This window comes from Schistocerca nitens, chromosome 7, assembly GCF_023898315.1.
Source record: "Schistocerca nitens isolate TAMUIC-IGC-003100 chromosome 7, iqSchNite1.1, whole genome shotgun sequence".
NCBI classification, from domain to species: domain Eukaryota; kingdom Metazoa; phylum Arthropoda; class Insecta; order Orthoptera; family Acrididae; genus Schistocerca; species Schistocerca nitens.
Genome location: NC_064620.1, coordinates 506,415,866 through 506,434,756, shown reverse-complemented (window position 1 = coordinate 506,434,756; position 18,891 = coordinate 506,415,866). Strand labels below are relative to the sequence as shown.

The 18,891-nt window shown below is 44.6% G+C and overlaps 2 protein-coding genes across 5 annotated transcripts in view; one reads left to right on the top strand and one right to left on the bottom strand.

Annotated features, from left to right (window-relative positions):
* The window catches only part of LOC126194740 (serine palmitoyltransferase 2), a 419,658-nt gene that overhangs the window by 257,153 nt on the left and 143,614 nt on the right, over positions 1 to 18,891 (top strand). The window contains exon 1 of one of the 3 annotated variants that reach the window (XM_049933002.1): positions 5,895 to 5,962. The exons of the other annotated variants lie outside the window; for them this stretch is intronic. The gene's annotated coding sequence lies outside the window, so the exon portion shown is untranslated. Of the gene's footprint in view, positions 1 to 5,894; positions 5,963 to 18,891 lie in introns of those variants that run through there. 3 annotated transcript variants of the gene reach the window in all.
* The window catches only part of LOC126194739 (reticulon-1-like), a 378,195-nt gene that overhangs the window by 304,352 nt on the left and 54,952 nt on the right, over positions 1 to 18,891 (bottom strand). The window lies entirely within an intron of this gene.

Here is an 18,891-nt window from a genome sequence, read left to right as displayed (position 1 = left end):
CGGACGCGGTCCGTTAGTATACGTCGGACCCGCGTGTAGCCACTATCAATGATTGGAGACCGAGCGCCGCCACACGGCACGTCTAGTCTAGAAGAGACTCCCTAGCACTAGCCCCAGTTGGACAGCCGACTTTGCTAGCGATGGTTCACTGTCTACATACGCTCTTATTTGCAGAGACGACAGTTTAGCATAGCCTTCAGTTACGTCATTTGCTACGACCTAGCAAGGCGCCATATTCTTCAAGAATGTATTCTGAACAGATAATATTGTGAATCATGTGCCGTCAAGAGCGACGTTCATCATTAATGGATTAAAGTTAAGCATCAAACTAATTACGTCCGCTTTCTGAATTCTCATTCCTTGTCATGTTCCAGACCTCACGTCAGTATAGTTCTTCCCTCCACACGCTAGCCTGAGTGAGTTAAAACGCGTGCATTTCGGCCTCCATTCGTAACACGGTGTTGGCTATTCTGCTAACACAAAAAAAGGTTCATTTCCTTACGCACTATCCTGTAACTTGCCCGTTTGTTTTGAATTCCGAAAACATCGCTGAGAGTTGCTCGATTTTCTTCACTCTGGTCGCGGTGTTGCCTCTTTCTGCTATTCTAAGCTCGCACTGAGTAGTGACGAGGAAAGAAGTCTGACGTGTCCTTTTCAATGGGAACCAAGCAACTGACTTTTTCCTTAAGTGACTTAGGGGATGGCCGAGCTGTGACTGGACCTGCTATTACAGGTGGTGCAAATAAAATTGGCCCAGACATTTCGAAACCATCTGTAGCACCATCAACAGAGGGAAAGAACTACAGTTACTTCCACGCATGATGGAGCAACTGCCCATACAGCCGGCCGAACCTCTGAGCACTTTTACACCATCTCCATTGTAAGGTGTCAGGCAAATCCAACACCTTCCATGAAAACCCTGACATGATAGCAAATCCGGCAGTATGTCACATAGCTCCGAATAAATCCTGACATTAAATTAACCAAAGTAATACGATCAAAGAGTGAGCAAATGAAATACCACAGACTAACACAAGAACGCCTAAATGCATGTCATACCTTCCCACCGTGAAACAGACGCAGTTCCGAGAGGAGACACGAGAACAGAAGCAGAGAGCAGAGTCGTGTAGGCTAGGAGGCCCTACGATAAAGAGACGGACACCCACGTCGCCAGCCGACCGCCAAGACCACCCCCAGCCCATGTTAAAAGATAGAGAGAGCCCTCCAGAAGAACAGTATAGATATTACGATAACACTTAAAGGGCCACACCAGCTGCAAGTTTTAGCGTGAGACTATACGCGTCTCTGTTACGTAGCAAACATAAAAAAACTTTGCCCCACCACGAAAAGTATAACACTTATCATTGGATAGACAGTATTTTTTAGGCGGAGCTTAAGGTTAACATTGAGACTCTGATTGGTCAGTTGAAAACACAGCCAGATAGCATTTCTTAAACCAACTTCAGTAAATTGTAGTAAGGAGAAGTTAGAGTTGCTTCCGAGACGGCGTGTGGAGCTGCGCCACCCGCCACTCCCTGACGCTGCCTAACCACGGACAAGGAAGATGAACGCACGCGATGCCGCATAAGGCTTCACTCAGAACTGCAGAAGTCTCATCTGTTACATCCCCTTTTTGCGTAATACTAGTGTCGATCGTCAATTACAGCTCATGGTATTCACATTTGCTAATTGAAGTAAAAATCTGAAAAGCGATGATTTTTCTGTTGTATTATTATTGAGAAGCCACATCAGCCACTGTAATTTACGACAAGTTAAATAAGTAATTAAAGATAATTGAGGGTCACTGCAGACCATTTTGATAGTTTTCTCTTTTATGAAACTTAACTTAAACCTACATTATAGATGTGATATGGCATGGGTCATCCTATCCATTGTAGAACTTGGAAACCCATTCAGGGAATATTCGTTCACATTTCTGTTGAACGCAGTTGGTTTTTATCATCCTGTATAAAAATATTTCCTTTTATCAATAGTGCAATTTATAAACAATGTTTTGTGAGTAGAATAAAATTTCCAATGGTAAACTTAACTGCTTTTTCGACGTTATTTTACCAGCTAACTAACAATAGGAAAGCCTTGAACCCCTTCCACTAAATTTAGTTAGTATTAAGATTCTTTTACAGGGAGTGCGGTGGAGCTGACGCTAAAATCATTAAGTATTTGATTATATCATCGCTAGTCTCACTGAACTCTTCTGAACTCTACATGTCATGTGTGGTCTGGCGTCTCCTTACCAGCACCAGGTCCAGGTTCAAACTAGTCAATTCCCTAAAAAAAAAAAAAAAAAAAAAAAAAAAAAAAAAAAAAAAAAAAAACGCTCAGAGCGTCGTTGCGCAGACAGTGGTAGGGAGACACGAGTTAGAACAGACAGACACCACGGAGAATGTTAGACCATGCCTGACAGTTGCTAGCAGAGGTCAGTCTGTTCCCGCCACCTAGGTCACCTGGTCTGTCAGCGTGTGATTGCTTTGTGTGGGGAGCCCTGAAGTCCAAGGTGTATCGCAACAACCCCCCAGCCTTCAAGAACATTTCGGTTGAGACTGCAGCAATTCCAGCAGTCCAGCTTCGATCCGCCTCCAGCAAGTTGCTGATCAGGGCCGAAAAGTGCCAAGAGATGAACAGTGGTCACTTTCGACTTCTGCTATAATCAGGTAAATGCCGTATTTTCTTCCCGCTGCTGTGTTTCTTTGTACTATGGAGCTCTGTTCTCTGGGACACGTACAGGGTGTCCAGAAAAGGACTTCCTGATTTCAAAATTAAATATCTCGAAAACAATCGATAGAGGAATGCAGTAAACGGTATGTTTATTGTGAAAACTGTAAAAAGATTATACAGCAGTTTCAAATAAGTTACAAAAGCTGCTAACAGATGGCGCTGTAATCGCCATACGTAATGCCTAGTATAAATAACGATCCGAAGTCCAAAGCGATCAGTTCCACTATTGAAACGTGAAAGGAGGTTAGCGTACCGAAGGAAGAGATTAAAACCATGTACTCCACTGAACAACGCGTTTTTATGGTGCTAGAGTACCACAGGTTAGAAGAGAGTCCTACGGCAACAAGGCGAAGTTTTCAAACACGATTTAATGTTCCAAAAGGACCTGATGCGAAAACCATTCGTACGCTCTTCGCAAAATGTCAACGAACAGGCAGCGTAACTGATGATCTAGTGGGGCATGTTGGCAGCAAACAAACCGCAGTTACGCCTGTAAATATCGCCACAGTTTCTGGAATTATTCAGCGAAATCCAATGTCATCCGACCGTAGAATTGCATCTGAGACTGGTTTGAAGCGTTCCAGCACGCAGAAAATACTGAGAAAGTGCCTACACATGTTTCCATTCAAAATTCAAACGCACCAGGTCATACCCGTACGAGCAGTGCAACAAAGGGTTGCCTTTGCTAATCAGATGCTCACAATGATTGATAGTGAAGGATTTGATGTTGGCTGCATCTGGCTTACAGATGAAGCACACTTCCACCTGAATGGATACGTGAATAACCAGAACTGGCCATTTTGGGGTTCCGAAAAGCCATATTGGTGTGAAGCGAAACCCCTGTATTCTCCTGAAGTTACTGTGTGTTCTGCAGTATGCAGCAGAGGCATTATTGGCCCTTTTTTCATTCGAGAAACGGTCACTGGTGCACGTTACGCTGCAATTTTGGAACAATTTGTCGCCACACAGCAAGCGTTAGAGGATCGACCGGCTACTGAATGGTTTATGCAAGATGGAGCCCGACCACATCGGACCGAACAAGTGTTTCGCTTTCTTGAGGAATACTTCGGGAATCCAGTCATTGCTTTGGAATATCCCAAATTTACTGGTGCAGGCATGGATTGGCCTCCATATTCGCCGGATCTGACTCCCTGTGACTTTTTTTTGTGGGGCACAGTGAAAGACATGGTCTACCCGAAGCATACCGCCACGCTGGACGAGCTTGGACCGGCGATCTCTGTGGCATGTGAATCCATTTCGGTTGAGACACTACGAAATGTGATGGCGAATTTCATTCTTCGTTTGCGCCACCTCTGTAGTGCCAATGGTGAACATTTTGAAAACATTGTTATGTGATTGTTTGCAAAGATTGTTTTCACTTATGTATGCTGAAAGTCCTGACAAAACTCTACCATCTGGTGAGCAAGATGTACGAGACAGGCGTAATACCCTCAGACTTCAAGAAGAATATAATAATTCCAATCCCAAAGAAAGCAGGTGTTGACAGATGTGAACATTACCGAACTATCAGTTTAATAAGCCACGGCTGCAAAATACTAACACGAATTCTTTACAGATGAATGGCAAAACTGGTAGAAGCCGACCTCGGAGAAAATCAGTTTCGTTTCTGTAGAAATGCTGGAACACCTGAGGCAATACTGACCCTATGATTCATCTTAGAAAATAGATTAAGGAAAGGCAAACCTACGTTTCTAGCATTTGTAGACTTAGAGAAAGCTTTTGACAATCTTGACTGGAATACTCTCTTTCAAATTCTAAAGGTGGCTGGGGTAAAATACAGGGAGCGAAAGGCTATTTACAATTTGTACAGAAACCAGATGGCAGTTATAAGAGTCGAGGGACATGAAAGGGAAGCAGTGGTTGGGAAGGGAGTAAGACAGGGTTGTAGCCTCTCCCCGATGTTATTCAATCTGTATATTGAGCAAGCAGTAAAGGAAACAAAAGAAAAATTCGGAGTAGGTATTAAAATCCATGAAAAGGAAATAAAAACTTTGAGGTTCGCCGATGACATTGTAATTCTGTCAGAGACAGCAAAGGACTTGGAAGAGCAGTTGAACGGAATGGATAGTGTCTTGAAAGGAGGATATAAGATGAACATCAACAAAAGCAAAACGAGGATAACGGAATGTAGTCGAATTAAGTCGGGTGATGCTGAGGGAATTAGATTAGGAAATGAGACACTTAAAGTAGTAAAGGAGTTTTGCTATTTGGGGAGCAAAATAACTGACGATGGTCGAAGTAGAGAGGATATAAAATGTAGACTGGCAATGGCAAGAAAAGCGTTTCTGAAGAAGAAAAATTTGTTATTTAGTATAGATTTAAATGTCAGGAAGTCGTTTATGAAAGTATTTGTATGGAGTGTAGCCATGTATGGAAGTGAAACGTGGACGATAAATAGTTTAGACTAGAAGAGAATAGAAGCTTTCGAAATGTGGTGCTACAGAAGAATGCTGAAGATAAGGTGGGTAGATCACGTAACTAATGAGGAGGTATTGAATAGGTTTGGGGAGAAGAGAAGTTTGTGGCACAACTTGACTAGAAGAAGGGATCGGTTGGTAGGACATGTTCTGAGACAGCGAGGGATCACCAATTTAGTATTGGAGGGCAGCGTGGAGGGTAAAAATCGTAGAGGGAGACCAAGAGATGAATACACTAAGCAGATTCGGAAGGATGTAGGTTGCAGTAGGTACCGGGAGATGAAGGAGCTTGCACAGGATGGAGTAGCATGGAGAGCTGCATCAAACCAGTCTCAGGACTGAAGACAACAACATGTATGCTGATATGAGCTGTACAGCGTACAGCGCCATCTGTTAGCAGCTTTTGTAACTATTAGTTCAAACAGCTGTATAAACTTCTTACAGCTTTCACAATAAACATACCATTTACTGCATTCCTCTATCTATGTTTTCGAGATATTTAATTTTGAAATCAGGGAGCCCTTTTCTAGACACCCTGTATTTGCCCCACACTGTGCTACGACTATGCGGACCGGGACGGACTGGAGCTGTCCGATGAGGTCGCGGCGCAGCGCGGCGACAGAGGAAGCTGGTGGGCGGCGCTGGACCGCGTGCTGTGGCGCGACGTAGCACGGCCGGCGTGGCGTGACCGGCTCGACGGCCGGCAGTCGCGTCGCCGCACGCGCCACCGTCGGTCAGCCCCCACTGTCGGCCCGCAGGAAACGCCGCGCGAGGCGCCTCGCCACCACGTGAGTACTCTCAGAGACAACCCCCAACACTCTTCTCCCTCGCATCAGGGGCAGGCGACGCCCTAGCTACGAGGCTGCTGCAACCGTGCCCTCCGAATAACACCCGTTCTCACTCTAGAGCTTTCAACTCACCGTCATAGTATTTTTTTTCTTCAAATTATCTCGGCAGATGGAGTACGCCATCTTTCGGACTTGCTTCCGAGATAATCTCACTTCTCCCGATATTTCGGTTGATAACCTTACAGCCATCCTCAACGTGAGTTGAGGGGATCTCAAGTTGATTCCGTATTTCTAGATTTCCGGAAAGCTTTTGACACCGTTCCTCAAAAGCGACTTCTAATCAAGCTGCAGGCCTATGGGGTATCGCCTCAGTTGTGCGACTGGATTCGTGATTTCCTGTTAGGAAGGTCGCAGTTCGTTGTAATAGACGGCAAATCATCGAGTAAAATTGGAGTGGTATCAGGTGCTCCCCAGGGAAGCGTCCTAGGACCTCTGCTGTTCCTGATCTATATAAATGACCTGGGTGACAATCTGAGCAATTCTCTTAGGTTGTTCGCAGATGATGCTGTAATTTACCGTCTAGTAAGGTCATCCGAAGACCAGTATCAGTTGCAAAGCGATTTAGAAAAGATTGCTGTATGGTGTGGCAGGTGGCAGTTGATGCTAAATAACGAAAAGTGTGAGGTGATCCACGTGAGTTCCAAAAGAAATCCGTTGGAATTCGATTACCTGATAAATAGTACAATACTAAAGGCTGTCAATTCAACTAAGTACCTGGGTGTAAAAATTACGAACAACTTCAGTTGGAAAGACCACATAGATAATATTGTGAGGAAGGCGAGCCAAAGGTTGCGTTTCATTGGCAGCACACTTAGAAGATGCAACAAGTCCACTAAAGAGACAGCTTACACTACACTCGTTCGTCCTCTGTTAGAATATTGCTGCGCGGTGTGGGATCCTTACCAGGTGGGATTGACGGAGGACATCGAAAGCGTGCGAAAAAGGGCAGCTCGTTTTGTATTATCACGTAATAGAGGAGAGAGTATGGCAGATATGATATGCGAGTTGGAATGGAAGTCATTAAAGCAAAGACGTTTTTCGTCGCGGCGAGATCTATTTACGAAATTTCAGTCACCAACTTTGTCTTCCGAATGCGAAAATATTTTGTTGAGCCCAACCTACATAGGTAGGAATGATCAAAATAAAATAAGAGATATCAGAGCTCGAACAGAAAGGTTTAGGTGTTCGTTTTTCCCGCGAGGTGTTCGGGAAGGGAATGGTAGAGAGATAGCATGATTGTGGTTCGATGAACCCTCTGCCAAGCACTTAAATGTGAATTGCAGAGTAATCATGTAGATGTAGAGTCGCTTGCAAATTGTAAACCACACGACAATAGTGTCGAGAAAAACGCGCATGCATCAGTGTCAACACTATCAGAAACCAGAGCGTCTGTCAGAACTGTGTGACTAAATAAAACAAATTAAGCGCAGTCAGCACTTCCACAGTGTTTACGAATTATGTGCTTGATTATTAAAATATATGGCGTGTGTTTGAAGGCCAGGCAGTGAAGGCTAACAACGATAATTGCTCAGAGGCCGCACACGTGAAATGAGTGGTTTTCCACAATTCGTCGAGCTCGAAACACCCATCTCGATTGAGCAGGTTATCTGCTAATTGTACTTACACAGCTTCCCTAACCTCTGATACATCTGAAAGGGACGTTCAGTAAAATAAATACACGAAACATGAAATTAAGAGAGTTCTGCATGCGAAAGCGCCAGACCGACCAAAGGAAAAGCAAGAAGAAAGATGTGATTTCCTATACTTCCCCGGTGATTCGTTGTCATCTCGTAGAATCGAGGGTACTGCGGTGGTCCGCGTCTTCCCAACACGAAGACGCAGAGTTACCACGTCGAAATATCATCAGGAGTTTCTCGGGAAACACCTGATGAACAAACCGCCTTACGACGTCGAAATATCGTGCTGGGAAGACGCGGACCACCCCAGTACACCCGATTCTACGAGGTGACAGGAGAGTGACCTGCTTTTACGAAGTATGAAACTCCTTGCGAGTGTGGTAAAAGTCATATAGGACCAACAATACGCTCTGTACAAGAATGGTGCATCAAAAACTAACTGTACATCCGCCTTCTACAACAACAATTCTGCAGTGGCTGAACATGTTATTTCCCCTCGCCATTCCATGACTTGCCGGTTTGAAGATATTGGCCACAGCCTCATCGTATTGGGATCGAGGAAGCATTGAAAATACAATTCGCAGCGACCTGCTGAACTAGCTCAACAGGTGATGGGAAAACCGGTCATTTCATCTCTGCCCTTCTTAGAGGAATTATTACGTGAGTTCTCACCGCCTGGCATTCTAACATATGCCATCCATTTCAATAATCAACCACGTAATTCATTAGCACTGTCGATTTGCCAACTCTGTGCTTGCTTTGTTTTACTCTTAGAAGACGAAGTAAGTGTTTTTTACTCTTATACGCATAATGTTTTATCTATGACCGACGCTCTTGTTACCAACAGTTATCTCTGACGCACATGCGTGTACTCTACAGTGCTACGTACAGTGGTTTAAGTTTTACCAGCGACTCACCTTGCAGATGGCTTAAGGTTATCAGCCGATACATCGTAATAAGAAAACACTATCCACGACGCACGCCCGATATATGATGGAATGTATCACCGTATTGATTGCCACATTCAAGTGGAAACTTCCAACGCAATTGGGAAATTTCGCAGAAGTGGCGCGACCGATTTCCTTCCGTAATCAGAGCTTGTGTTCCGTCTCTAATGACCTGGTTATCGACGGCACAGTAACTCTAGCTTTCATTTTTATTTTACTGCCCCTCAATTACCAACTGATACTTCCTTGAAGTTTCAGTACTTGGCCTGTCATCAATAGATCATTCTTTTTACTGTAATAGTGGTTTAAATTTTTTTTCCACAACTTGATTCAAGAGCCACCTCCTCAGTTATGCCATCTGCCAATCTAATCTTCAGCATACTCTTAACAGAGATACACTAAGCTTGCCCGGAGTATAGCTCTTAATACACAAGCCCCGGTGGGAAACGTGAATCCCCCTCTCCCCTTGTACATGTGGTAACTTATGTTCAAGTGTCCACCCACTTAGCTGAGTGGTAACGTGTTTGCCTACGATGCAACGGGCCCGGGTTCGATTCCCGGCCGGGATGGACATTTTCTCCGCTCGCGGACAGGGTGGTGGTATCATCACCGACGTACAAATCGCCCAATGTGGCGTCAGCTGAAATAAGACTTGCAACCCGACGGCCGAACTTCCCCGGACGGGGCCTCCCGGCCAAAAATGCCACACCATTTAATTTCAGTTCTGTTGAAGTTGATTACAACACCACTGCAATGCGCACGAAACAATGCCAGTGACGAGAAAGGAAGTTTCGAAATAGCTCAACAATCTTTTCTGCTCGTAAATCAGTAAGGCAGTTATAACAGATAGTTTTTACCGTTTCATTTATTACTGCTTATTTCAATGGAGGAAAATTTCGACACTCCTTTTGAAACAGCAAATTAATGGAAGGTTAGACTCTGCGAGCTGTGAACACTGAGGTCGTGACACACCGAACACACTTTTTGAAGAGAATACACGAACAGAACTTCACGTGGAATAAACGTTCGACTCTACCGATTTAGGTAAACTACGACAGAACTCAATTACAATGGCCTGACAGGAATTAGACTCCTTCCTAACACATTCCTTAATCGGAATCTACTAGTTTTGACAAAAGCCACTAGCACTTAAGTGACAGTACTGAGAAATGCTGAAATTCCAAAGATAGATACTTCACTCCACTGCTGCTGTTTTCTTACGACCCGGCATCTAGTTTCTTATTGCTGAGTGTTCTTATTGCGCTGTTTGCCTTCAGTCTTCAACGTGGCCTTAGAGCTCAAGATTCGTACGACGTTGACACTGTCCCACTACACGGAGGTATGCAAGCGTTATCTTTTCATTTTGATGTGTCTTCTTAATATACAAGAAGGGGAATATAAGCAAGATGTGAACTTAAGTTTGTGTTTGGCAGGATGCTGGACTGGGGGAAGTCCGTGTAGCTTTGTTAGCTGTAGTGCTGTGGTGGTGTGGTGGTGTAATGGCTGGCATACCAGCCTACTAAACAAGGAGATCCACTTTCAAGTCCTGGCCATGGCACAGAATTTAGTTCATTCCGTCAGCTTCCACCGTTATCTTTTTAATATACTTACGATTTTTTATGATTAACATGAAATGGTGAAAATTTTCGAATGAATATTTGTATTTAAGAACAGAAATAATAGGAATGTTTTAGGAGTACTGTTACCGCTGGTGCTCTAGAGTGACAGGCGCTTATAGCTAACTTTTTACGAAAATTGGTCTAAATTACAGTATGACATTAGATACCAAATCCTGGCAGAAACTATCACTTGGTGGAGGACTGACGTGACAGAGCTGTTACACAATTATTTCGTGGTACTAAACACATAGTCAGGCTGACAGCGCCAACTCACTCTGTTGTACACCAGAGTACTTTAAGAGTAGAGTTGGAGTGCCCCACTTTTAGAGATATATTTGTTTCTTGTTTTGTGTAACGCTGTACAAATTCGACACAATAGGACGACTATTATTGCAAATTTTGACACCTGCCAAATATTTTCAGTTAGTAGTATTAGCCTTGGAAATATGACTTATTTGAACCCACGTCAGTCTGCATTTGTTCCTTTTCTTTCTGCATATCGATATCCGCGTGACTAGATTGAGCTCCAGCTTTTTTTGCATTCCGTCGGAGAGACAGAACATCTGTGATAAAACTGCTCATACCTTGCTATGATCAATGCAGATGAAGTTTAGCACAGGCGAAGTACGTAGTTCGATGTCGAAAAACAGTAATGCCAAGACATTCCTGAGTAATGTGAGCAGTATAATACCCGGTACTGAACACTCAGCGCGCGCAAAGAACGGGGTAAAGAAGGAGGGAGGGGCCTCCTAGGCGTAACAATGACGAGCACGTTCCTTTTTCAGGACTGTTGTTTATTAACGGCTCCTAGAACAACGCCACATCGCTCATACGGGGATTACGTATCTCTTGCTCCGAAAACACGGAAGCGAAATTAAATAACGCCAGAGTGTAAGCGCCTGCCTATGACCTACTTGTATTTCATACCGGGAATGCAAGGTGCCATTCCCATCTTACGGCTGTCGGGCTTGGCACAATTTGTCTCCCACCCACATCAGCAAATGCAGTACAGTGTTCAATGCCAAAATCTGTCACATCAGAAAGGGCGCATTTCACCCCCTGCTTTCTATCGAGATTACTCTAACAACTCTGCCGATCATCCTTCCAGGTAGTGCCGCTCGTCATATTATACATACGGACATTTCCTCCGGTGTTTCCATTCCCAACGTTTCCATAAAGACCGCGCAAGGCTTACTCAAGAGCGTCCTGCTTTCATAGACACGTGCTTCGTATTATCTTTGTTGAAATTTCGTAAGCTCCGCTGGTCACGTCACACACTGGGTATTGTTCTACCGAACACACTGGGTCGAGGAACGTCACTCACATAATCAAGATGAACCTCTATCACCACCTGCATGGAGAATCACAGGAGGACACAGCTGGTGTTATCGATGTTATCCCAACATTTCACAAACTGTTTCATTTTTGTTGATCACAATATAAAACACTAACAAGAAACTGCTTCACTATCTTTCAACTGCAATTATTTTCGTTAGCAATCTTCGTAATGTCACTGTTGACACCATATGAGGACAAAAAACGAACAGAAAATGAGTGAAAGACAAGTAAATATGGGAAACCCATTACGCTGGCTATTGACTGATTTATCACTTCACTGGTCTTAGTTGATAAGTTAATCGAAAACAATGACATGACAGAAGCCTTCTGCCATCACGGTTTCCGTGTTTAGTTCGCTCGTCCAGTTTCTAAGCCAGGCGTCTCGGCTCATTTTGTGTTACACGACATGCGCAGAGAACAGATAGCACAAATGTAACTGGAGATGATTGTTCCCACAACAAAAAAACTGGGGTATTTTGCCTCGGCTGTAACTCCTCTTAAGACGTCAGTCTGTTAATGATGCTGCTGTAAATGATACGTCGCTATTTCATTGCCTATGCGTCAGTGTCTGAAGTTATTAATCCAAACAGCTTCACATTTGGCGTCATTATACACCGTGGACTCAGCTACACTATACGAGTCCCTGTCCCACAAGGGAAAAAATAAAATAGGGTCACCGGCAATCAGTATCTGGCATTGCTAGCCACTACACGATGAACGGACGCTGTCACTAAAACCGCTGAACGACAGCGGTTTCACATTATGGAGCACGAACTCTTCATATTTGTGGCCACATTGTCCGTACTTGCTTTATAATTATTGAAGGAATTTTTTCTCTCTTTGTAGCTACACGAAACTCATGTTTTTACCACCACACGCGTTCTGTTTCATTAAAATAAAACATTAGTGGTTTATGATAAAAGATATTTACAGTATGATTTTCTTTCTAGATCGAAAAACAGTTTGTTACGGAAGACACTGGCTATATACACGGCATTTTATGCCTGATTTTCGGTCACATCCGGGAACGCACTGTAGATTCTAGCCGCCGCCTCCACCGCTTTGCAGAATTATGCATTTCTTGATGTGAAACTACACAGCGCAGCATCACTGCAGTATGTATCTTTCTGGCGACACGTCTATTGTGCTTTGTGTAGTGTTACCAAATTCACTGCCAGTTTTCCCTTTTATCTAAAAGTGTTCTCCCTTCCTCTGCGATTCAGTACTGACTACAAATTTAAGAAAATGTTGCTTTTTAACATTCCTCTGCTGTAATTCGAGCTTGATATGACGGGATCAGATTGTAGACTAACCTGCAGAACGGCCGTTTCCGGAATTCGAGGAGGTACTTCCGCCCCGGGTCGAATTCGTCCAGCGAATTAACGACGAGGACAGAGTGCCGGTCAGCTTGGATGTAGTTTTTAGGCACTTTCCTCACATCCGCCAAGGTAAATACCTGGCACCTATGCCTCTACTCTGTTCCAGGGTTCGCAATCTTTTCGAAAACTTCCACACGCTTTGACATGGGATACTAGAGGCGGACATCCCAGTTCCCAGAAGTCCTGAAGACAGATGCTGACTGTGGATATTGTATGACAGAGACTCCCTTTGACTGTTCAGAGAAGTCCCTAAACCCGCGCAAAGATGTAAACAACCATGCATGAGCAGCGCCTATTAGACGGAGGGAGTCTAACAGCCGATCAGTACCAGTCACTCCGCAAGGAGTTGTCTGTAGTTCAACCATGCCCAGACGGTCAATACCGCGGTTCGATCGCTTCCGCATTGTTACTTTGTGCCAGGAAGGGCTCTCAACAAGGGAAGTGTCCAGGCATCTCTGAGTGAACCAAAGCGATGTTGTTCGGACATGGAGGAAATACAGAGAGACAGCAACTGTTGATGACTTGCCTCGCTAAGGCCGCCCAAGGGCTACTACTGCAGTGGGTGACCGCTACCTACGGATTATGGCTCGGAGGAACCCTGACATCAACGCCACCATGTTGAATAATGCTTTTTGTGCAGCCACAGGAGGTCGTGTTACGACTCAAACTGTGCGCATTAGGCTGCATGACGCGCAACTTCACTCCCGACGTCCATGGAGGGGTCGATATTTGCAAACACGACGCAATGCAGCGCGGTACAGATGGGCGTAACAACATTCCGAATGGACCGCTCAGGATTGGTACCACGTTCTCTTCGCTGATGAGTGTCTCATATGCCTTCAACCAGACAATCTTCGGAGAAGTGTTTGGAGGCAACCCGGTCAGGCTGAACGAGTTAGACACACTGTCCAGCGAGTGACGGAAGGTGGAGGTTCACAGATGTTTTGGTGTGGCATTATGTGGGGCCGACGTACGCCGCCGGTGGTCATGGAAGGAGCTGTAACGGCTGTACGATACGCGAATCTCATCCTCCGACCGATAGTGCAACCATACCGGCAGCATATTGGTGTGGCATTCGTCTTCATGGACGACAATTCGCGCCCCCATCGTGCACATCTTGTGAATTACTTCCTTCAGGATAACGACATCGCTCAACTAGAGTGGCCAGCATGTTCTCCAGACAAACTCTATCGAACATGCCTGGGATAGATTGAAAAGGGCTGTTTTATGGACGACGTGACCCAACAACCACTGAGGGATCTACGCCGAATCGCCGTTGAGGAGTAGGACAATCTGGCCTAACAGTGCCTTGATGAACTTGTGGATGGTATGCCACGACGAATACAGGCGTGCATCAATGCTAGAGGACGCGCTACTGGGTAGCAGAGGTACCGGTGTGTACGGCAATCTGGATCACCACCTCTGAAGGTCTAGCTATATGGTGTTACAACATGCAATGTGTGGTTTTGATGAGCAATAAAAAGGGCGGAAATGATGTTTATGTTTATCTCTATTCCAATTTTCTATAAAGGTTCCGGAAGTACCGGAACGGAGATGATGCAAAACCTTTTTTAATGTGCGTAAATTCCGTCCCAAGGGTGGTGGTGGTGGTGGTGGTGGGGGGGGGGGGGGCTGGAAGGGTAGCGACCGGAGGAGTGTCCGTCCATCTTTCATCACTAACATTGCTAAATCCACATTGAAACCCTGACCATGTGAAGACCGCGCAAAGGCCACGAAGAAGAAATCGGACGTTAGATTAAATGAATCCAACAGGCGAGGAAGGAGCCAGTCGCAGTCTCTTCTTATCAAGTATTCCACACTATCAGTAGATCTGATGCACTTTTACGAAGAATCGGTTATAAAAAGGTCGTCTTTGTTGGAGAGCCAGAGGAGTATTTTGTTGAGCGAAGCAGACTCTTAGGTCCACCTTTCTCCCTTCCTTCTTTAGGAGATTTTGGGTTACAAATTCAAGTCTTCGCACACAATTTAGTTCCTGGAGAGACAGCTAAGTAATACGCATTGCCGAGAAAAAACAAAGAAGACTATCAATTTTTACCGGTCATGAGGTGGCCGACGCACTGCATTTTGGTCCTTCAGCCATAGTGTAAGGAGTGTATGGTTCAGTTACCAGGTAACTAACAACGGAGAATGTAGTGTGCATACTGCTGCCGGCTGTTAGAAACAAATTACTCCGGCCTATTTAGTATCGTGGTACCAAACGCCGCTCCACCTACGCAAGGAGCTGAAACGGAGGAAGCAAGCTGTCATAACGGACTTGGCGCTCAAAGTGGATAACTGTCGATACCAAATGAGACGAAAAAGCCTGGTATCTCATGGTGTGATAGGATTAATTTTATTCCTTTTTAGCCATCTTGGGCAAGTTACGTAACTCTGCTGGATGGTGGGAGCACGTTATCTCCAAACTTCGTCGTCAGGCACTAAAGGCAAAGCCTACCCGGTTGGTTGGTTGGTTGGGGGATTAAAGGGACCAGACTGCGACGGTCATCGGTCCCGCCTACCCGGTCCCTCGCCATTTTTACCATTTGGATGTAGATGCTGCAGTTCATTCTACTAATAACGCGCCGTGTATAGTAATGATCAGCATTACTGTACACTGTGCTGGAAGCTGACAACACAAAAACGGCGAATACGCTTGCAGTCCAAAGGGAAAAGACGTGAGGCAATGACGCCGGCATATCGTATTAGCGACGCGACAGGATACAGGAGAAGACCCGCACGGGTAGCAGGCGATAAAACTGCCTGTGTCAGCGAAGCGCCTGTATCCAGCTGACACTGCTATACGCTCGGGTAACTGCGGAAAAAAAATCTCACACCTGGAGTGGCTCTACTCCACGAGAGGTAGTCGAAGTTTAAATTGTAGCCTAAAAAGAAAGTTATTTAATTACTTTTTCTCTACTTATCCGTAGCCAGGTACTTAGGGAAACCGTCGCGCCGCTACTTCCCATCTGTACTTTATCAATAGACCGCACTATTTTGTTTGGCTTCCTCTCGCGATGTGCTGCTATACTCTGGAGAGGATTTCACTGTGTACGAGGACTACAGGTATGAACCTCCAAACAAAAAATTACGTGGATTTATGTTTTCGACGTGATAATGAAAACTTTATGGCAATCTCGTACAGTCCGCCACCGGCTTCTCTATTTCTCATACTATAAATCCCGTTTGTGCTGCATAGTTTTCAATTTCCGGGAAGATAGAAGGCACCGTGTGTCCAAGTGTGCTACGGTAAGGCGCTTACTGCACCGACGTGGTTAACTAAAGCACCCACAAAACTGTTCAGAGTCTTGTGGCGCAAGATTAACAAACACAAACGTTCGCTCGCTGACGTCTCAATCTTCGAAGATTTCCTTGTACTCTTAGCGGGACTTCCCATTACATTAGTACCGTGATTATTCTAGGAGCTTTCGAAATGTTTTACGTCACCGAGACACTTTAAGGAAGTTTTTCAGCAGCGTAAGATACTTCGCATTTAGCGACTCAGATTACCCTCCTTTTGCCTAATCTTTCCTTTAACGGTAGATCCAAGTCGCAGTCGGGTTCTCTGTCGTCCTTGAGACAGTTCCTTTGGAAGTGTGCGTTGCATTCGGTTTAGTGGAGATTAAATTTCGTCTGTGGTGCAGTGCTAAGTCAATGTGGAAATGAGTTGCTCTTCTTTCGCTAACTACGATGTAATTCCTCCATTACGCACTATTTTGTCACTTCCAGACCGCAACAGTAAACTGCCGGCAGTGTTACAACGTCAGCTCAGGCCTGCGCTGTATCTTCGGCTTAGAAGACTGATAGACACACCTGTTTCATTACATCTCCTAAGCAGATTAGGCATCGCTGCTAGGGCCATTGTACCTTGTACGGTTTCCTGACTGCGGCGTGAAGTAAACGGCCTTGGAACGGCCGGGAAGTGAGCTGAGTCCTCGGTACGCCTTTCATTAAAGACAAAATTTATCCGCTAGATAGTAAAGACTTGGTCCAATGACGCATCAATGTACTGATCACAAATCGGTTAACGAAAGAGCCACATTTAAGAACAGTAAAGCACTGCCGAAAAATTGTAGATGATGTACACTAATCAAGCTACCACTCTGAGTCTGAACTACCACCACCACCACCACCTGATACTACGTTACTATTTTAGTCTGGGACCTGGTGGTCCACGAATTAGCGCCGTCAAGTGTGTGAGTTTACGGCTTTCAGCCGGCTGCGAAGGATCGCTACGGACAAGATTTGCGAGATAATGCCTACAGTTTTAAATTTGGTACAATATCTCATTTGATGACGTTTTTGTATATCTTAGATGGCTGCGCCGCTATTTGACGAACCGTCTGACCTGTGTCAGAAAAAATGCCCTACAAATGACTTTGGAACCGGCTTAAGCACTAAACTAATAACAGTAATGCATAAGAAATCTGTGTCACAAGTAAGAAAATAGTTGCGTGCCTGATGACCAAGTCAGAGGGCCATTGAAAGTCGTCTGTATCTTACAAAGCTTCGCGGTCGTTAGGTCTCCACATCGTTACCGGTCAGAACATTATGACCATCACCTAATAGCCACGTTTTTAAAGGAAAACGTGAAATCACTGGCGTGTTGGGAAAGTGGAAGATGGAGCAGCCGCTAAGCTTTATTCATGATTCGTGGGCATCCCTAACTAATCTTTATACTCCTCAAAGCAAGAAAAGAATATTCTGACTTTTTGCGTGGATAGCAGTCCTACTCGAAATGGCATTTTCTTGTCTGCATCTATACTCTGGAAGCCACCTTGCTGACAATGGCAGATGGTGCTTCTAATACTGTTACACCTCCCCCATAAATACCTCTAAACATCCACGCCGACCACTTTTTTTTCTAGATACATCTGCTAATGGAACTTGCGAAGAACGACTGTGTACGACCTCCCTAAGACCTCCAGTTTCTCTGCTTTTCTCGTCGTGAACATTCTGCAAGACGTATGGTAACGGGTGCTAATATCGTCCCCCTAGGAATTTCCGGTTTCCACAGTTGGCAAGAAATGTTTAACGTGCGTTCATACGTGACCTCAGTCCACAGTTTAGTTGAATCTACTAGGAATGAGCAATGAGGTGAGCTAGTGCAGCAGTCAACAGTCTGCTATTCATAGTGCGAGCACTAGTTCATATTCAAATATTAGGCTTTATTTCAGTCGTGTGTTTTAATTTATGGCGTTTAATCGCTATTATCAACGGTCTGGCCTCTGTTGCTTTAGCGGCCATTGTAATAAATCTGGGGATGTTCGTAATGTCGTCGTCGTCGGCGGCGGCAAATTTTAAGTAAAACCACACATTTCTCTCGTTGCCATGTTAGAATTTGCTTCTTTTGTCAAACACGAGAGAGTTTACGTAGTGTCGCCTCACTGACAGCTTGTGACTGTTGAGACGCAACTGCGAGAGAATTCTGGAAAGTGATTTATTAAGCTTACAAAGTAAGGAACAGAAGAAAAGTAAGGTCGATAGCTTACAAAAAGGCACATCCTCTGTACAAAAATGAACTTTTAATGTCTTCACTTGTGTTGTTCCAAAGCCCATAGCATTTCTAATTCCACTAGCTATCGATGGTCCGTAACACGTTAGGTAATGAAGTTTTGCATAACAACCATATGGAAAAAAACTCTCCTCTTCGTGTGCTATCATTTTCCAGAATTCCATTTCGATATCTCACACCGTTTATGGAATTAGGAATGTTGTGGATATTTCACTCTGGCTTCATCACTGGAGTGGGGCGATCGTAAATGAGTGTGCTACTTTCAGATCAGTTTTCCTCAAGATTGGTGACAAAATCATAGCGATCCGTACCTTTTATTACAAACTTTTTCGAATTTCGCGACATGTCTTTTATGCAAATACCTCCGTAACTATGACCATTAACGAAATGATGGCATATCATCGTGAACCTGACATATGAAGCTGTAAGTAAAGCAA